Source organism: Anser cygnoides, chromosome 6, assembly GCF_040182565.1.
Source record: "Anser cygnoides isolate HZ-2024a breed goose chromosome 6, Taihu_goose_T2T_genome, whole genome shotgun sequence".
In the NCBI taxonomy this organism is placed as follows: Eukaryota; Metazoa; Chordata; class Aves; order Anseriformes; family Anatidae; genus Anser; species Anser cygnoides.
The window spans coordinates 17,109,871-17,115,917 of NC_089878.1; positions in this window are offsets into that span (position 1 = coordinate 17,109,871).

Here is a 6,047-nt window from a genome sequence, read left to right on the forward strand (position 1 = left end):
TCAAGCGAGCTCAAACTCCAAGTTAGCATTTCTTGGTGACTCGAGGAGAATCAAGGAGAAGCAAGGAAAATATCAGTGCTTGAAACACCAAGTGCTCAAGTTTAAATAGATGTGATTTAGAAGGTAAACCTGGCTGGGTTTTCAAGAGTTTTAACAGCTCAGTCATGTCGTGTAAAGTCAGTTGGATTTGAGCACATGCATTTATCTCACTACTTTAAAAACCTCATTGTACACTCATGGAATGATCAGCAATGTAAAAATACACCAAATAATGAAACAGCTTAGAGATGAATCCAGAAACAGAAACACAGAGAGTAAGAATCAGACTCTTTTGGAGAAAAGTTGTTCTGTGCTGTCTAGTAACTCACAGCCTGTGTGGTTCACTCCCATTCAACCAGAATTTCTTACTGATATGTATTTGATCGCTTTTCTGATGTTGATATACAATGAACAGAATACCTGAATAGGGACTAACTGAAATTAGGACATAGGATAAATGCTATAAGATATTGGTCAATTATCAACTTTATTTTCACTCTAATGGAGCAGAGGAAAATCTACACTACCATAATAACAGCTATTTGCTCAGCGGGTTTACTTAATGGAATGATAAAAATTAAGAGAGAAAGTCCTGCTGCCTTAGCACAGCAAGAAATAATTCCCATGGCTTGAAAAAGAATCTGAGAGGATGAGACTGCTAAATATGGTAATTTACTGTAGTAAAAGTTCCTAGAAAATCCATATATTATCGGCTGAAAGCACTGAAGGCACAATTACCAATTGAGAGCACACACTGTCAGGCACTTATAAGCTAACTTCAAGGAGACCACTTGTAGCAAAACACAAAAATAAAACTGTGTTCTTTTTCACCTCATCAAGTCATGGCTACTTATCAGTATACTGTTCTCTATTATTTAGATGAAGCAAACAGTTAAAAACAATCATATATATAATTTGTAGTTAGTAGTTGTGAATGTAATTACACAAATACAAACTCATAGATACTGTAGTTGCAATTATATTTAAATTCAGTTTAAAGGAATCCAGTGTTGTCTGTATTTCTGATGTCTTTTTTTGTCGTTGAAGCAGATTAGATTTGGCATCGTTCTTTACTTGTGTGCTGAATCTGCATGGCAAACAACAGGAGTAACTCAATGAGATTTTTGGTTGTTCAGGTCCCCTGGTCTTCCTGCTCCTCCTGTCCACAGTGGACAAGGTGACACTTTGTCCACACTTTTTGAGTAAAGTTTGTGATCGTCTATCATAAGGTAATTGTTACACATATATCTGTCAGACTGTAGGCTCATTTTTGAGTTAGTGCAGAGGTGTGCATTGCCTGCTTTTAACTCCCTGCTGAAGTGAAACTTCAAGGGCTATAAGGTCAAAGCAACAACAGTGTGCCCCTGATTTCCGTCTCTTTCACTGAAAACTAGTCATGCTAGCTGTTAGGATACCTTTTGTTTATCACAAGAAGAAATGTGCCTCAGAAGAAATAAACTAAGTCAAAATATTTGTGTTGTTGATGCAACTCATGGGAGCAAACTAGTGTGCCTAGGCCAAATGAGGCTAATTGTGAGGCCTATGCATTTGAACTAGGGACACCCAAAAGCCGGGGAAGGTCCCTGGGGTGAATCCACAGCTCCGGCATGCACCCACAAGCACAGATCATCTAGATGGCAAACCAACACCACGTGGGAGCTGACTCCCTTTGCGGCCCTTCAGCAGTTCTTGGGCCAGAGCGTGGTGGTGGTTCCTGTTAGAGACAGGCAGGAGGGTCAGGACTGTCATCACCTGGTTGAAGAGCACTCCACAGGAACAGCAGAGAAGCTGAAATTTTACATTACAAATTGGTGTCAATGTCCAACTACCCATACAAACACCAAAATATAATTTCGTTGTTTGTCAGCAAAACCTAAGCCATCCTCATGCTTTTTCTTCGATCATGGCTGTGAACATAAGTGCGACGTGTTAGTGCGGGCTGAAAGCACTCTGCAGTATACCAGAAAACAATCCTACAGAAACAGATTAGCAGCTGTTCTAGAAAACCAAACAAGTCTGTAAATTAAAGGCAGCTTTACTTTGATGCTGGTGTATAAAGCCCTCTTGGTGCCCTTGAGATGCCTTTCTCTGAACAAAGGTTCCCATTGAGACATTCCTGTACAGGGCAGGAACAACAGAGTTTTACTTTCTGTTTGATAAGGTTGCATGCTTTTGGTTTGACAACATCCACGATACCTTGCTGTCTATCAGCACATTGAACAAAGCTCCCTTTTCACCAGAAAACAGTGCTAACACATTATTAATTTAGGAATATAATTGCAGGTAATCAAATGGTGTTTTGGAAGATTTTCTCAAACACTGAGTTTTAGGATCCAAATTTGATATTTCATAAAAGTTAATAATATAGCTAACTGTTAAACATCATTTATAGAGCACCACTCTACAGATAGACAGCCTGAATGATATCTAAATGAAAATGTTATTATGTCTGCTGGATCTATCTCATTATTGTTCTTGCTGTCCCCTCTAATTTCTTAACAGACAGACCAAGAATGCAGAAATTTTATGTATCTAACATGAGCTAACAGCAAAAGGTTTTCTATGCAGGATAGTGAAAGAATGACTGACAGGGGATATATTAATGGAATAGTCATATGTTGAATAGTCCATTCAAAATATTTCTTACTGTATTAAAGACCATAACTGAGCTTTTTTTTTTTTTTTTAAATGGCAAATTTTAAATGGCATCAAAGCTGTTATCCTTAGGTGATGAAAGATGAAAGACATCACATTTGAAACACTAACTTCAGTGAGATTTTATAAAAAGAATGGAGGAAAAAAATGAAAAGAGGTTTAGGAACCTGATTTTATGTATCTGGTTTTTTCAATCCTCTCTTTGTGAGGCATGTGAATACAACTTTGCAGATCCTGAGAGTTGCTTAGGTTTGGATTAGTTCAGTCACACCCTGGACATGCCCCTCATCTGATAGCCGCACAGAGAGCCCAGGGCATCTTGGATCCTCATTTACGAGCTTCCTGCAAAATCCTAGTGCTGAGTGGGACTGATCCATGGCCCCGCTCATGGTTGAGGTCAGCCTTCCAGGTGAAGCAGAGCCAGATGAAAGGTCATTTTGATTTAAATGTGCTGCTGCTTCTTGACAACAGGCAGCTCCCACCTCTTGATTTCACCTGTTCATCCGTACTTGGGAAACAGCAGGGAGCTGAGGCCCTGATGCACACCACTTGTGGCAAAAAATATTTCTTTCCCTTCATTTGAAAGTTTAACGTCCCACTGGAATGTACTCGCAAATTAGCACATTTCAGCACACTGAAGTCACTGAACAGAATCAACAGCAGTTAGTCAACCTTGTGGGAAGTCAGCCTCGTCCTCTGACTTGGTGTCATTTGGTGGACTGAGCAATAACCGCGCAATTTGCTGCAGATGCAGTCATTACATACTATCATACATGGAAGTTTTTGTTTGCACATTTTTATAGAAAGCACTGAAAACATTGAAACCAGGTCATTTGAAATTCCAGCATGTCGTCTTCTCTAAAAACACGTACTTACCTTGTTTAATTAATGGCCTACTGGTGGTGGTTAAATGAAGCCTTCATTATGTTATCTATCACCTCTACAGGCTGCTTCAAATAAACACAAGACCCCATCCTTCTCCTGAAATTTGCTGTCTATATTTTTGTTGTTGGCAAAATTAGACACTTTTTCTATTATCTATTAAGCAAAGTTCCAGATGTGTTTGCTGACACTTAAAAACTCATAAGTAGAAAATGTTTTGCTCATAATAATGTTTACATGATTAGATACATTTTTAATTAAAAGTAGCAGAAGACATTAGATCATAGAAATGAAATAACCGCCTCATTGACTGATTTATTGGAAAGATTTAGCAAGAACGTTTTACTCCAATAATGGTGATAGCACCAGTTTCCTGTTTAATGTATGTTTTCAGAGATATTTAGCCCACAAATATTTCAGAGCTATTTCAAGCGTAATTCCAAGTTGTTATGTATGAGCTATATAGAAATAATCAGAAATACCAGATTTGAATTACAATTACATCTTTTTCTCCTTGAATCTAGGTTAGGATGTTAAAAAGTGCTCATTTAGTTACATGTTAAACATAAATACAATTGGAAAATGCAAAGATTGAACAAATGAAATAACTTTGAAACAATGGCATTAAAAATAACAAACAAATTAACAAGTTTAATTTAGAGGTTAGATACAATTTAAAGTTAGCTGCAAATCCCATGTCACCACAATTTTAAAGGATCATCTTATAAAAATATATTTGAAGTGATACACTATCAAATTCCAGGAAGAAAGCTATTCAGTAAATATCAAGAATCAACTACCACCTCCCCACTGATTTTCATATTAGTTCTCTGCATGTATTTTATTCCGGCAAATTATTTCAGCTGCAGAACACATTATGCAGAATCAAGTTTCTGTCATGATCAAAAGACTCAATAATGTATAAACTAATGCATTACTTGAGTTGATGAGTTTTATTTGTACAGCCTTTGTCTTTGTGAAATAGCTCCTGCCAAACCAAGAGATAGCTACTTGAACCTTATGAACAGCAAAGCCTTCAGCAAATTCAAGGAGGTTGTCCCCAGGTGCTGTGTAACTTTGTATGGATTAGCTCAGTTTGCTTTTCTAACCTGCCCACATGTTATCATCTGACTCTGATTGTTGGTATTAAAATAATAATAATCATTTTTAAAAAAGGAAATTAGTGACATTTTCACTTTTTCACTGATTTTGAATTGCAAACATCTGAAGCTGGTACATACTGTAAGGTGTTTTATCACTTTTCTCAGTAGACCCTATGAAGCATAGACAATCTCGATGCCAAATGGTGCCATAACTGGCAGGAACGTTGTACAGTCTGTGAATGAAATCACTTGGGCATTACACACGCTTGTATTACCAGGGCTGTTATCTCTTTGCAAGCATTTATTACTGCAGTGATTCAAAAATAAAACCAACTTCACAGCCTTCTTTTAATTTAAAAGAGATTAAATAACTGTCTGTATGAGGAATATATCCTGCTCCATAGCTATTTGTGCATACAAAACCAATTTAAAAGCAATAGAGCAAGCTGGCAGTGGTAGTCTGTAATAGCTCCTCATCTTATAATACTACCCAGAAGTCTAGCTCAAGCGGACTAAATGGTCTTCAGTGACTGGCAAGTATTGAGTTTTCCTGAACTATGAGAAATTTTGATTCAGCATCTGAAGTAGAGAATTCAGGGAAGATGGAATAGTTTGCAGCGCATCACAGCTCTGTCTTGAGCCATTTTTTTTTTACATTTCTACAGTTCTAGTGTGGACCTGACAAATTAAAACCTGAGGCAGGTTGTAACTTTGAAGTTAAATGTACAATTATTCCATCTGAATGTAAAATGTTTTCATAACATGAGGTGCCTGTGAGGCAGAAATTCATTTACAAGACTACAAGATAGAAGGTTTAGCATCAGTCACGTAAATGGCATTTTAATCTTTTCCCATCCTGAACAGAAATTCTTGCAGGGCCTCCTGAAAATCAGCAATATGACCGTACTTGCATACTTTCTTTTTTTATAAGTAGAAAATCAGATTCTCCCTCATGATTAGGAATCCCCTAGTGACAATCTACACAGCTGTTCTAGTAAGAAGAGACAGGGGAGAACAACCCATGACATTCAATTCTTGGTTCACAAACTGCAGGCACATCTCTGTGGCTACAGGTTTGCTGTTCAGCTGAGCGATCTCTAGCACCTCCCAAAACCCTCCTGTGCAACTCCAGGCTGCTGACACCAGAGCCCTTCCCCTGGGAATAAAGAAGGGGACAGGGAAAACTCCACGTCAGCAACCCTGTCCAGCAGTAGGGCCAGATGTGAAGCTCTCATTTACAGTGAGGGAGATTCTGGCCCTGAGGGTATCAGTGACCCCAAACAGATATATGCCCCTGAAACATGCTATAACACAAGTATTCTGCTAATCATGTTAGTGTTAACACTCATCTAGGGAACAGAAAGTGTG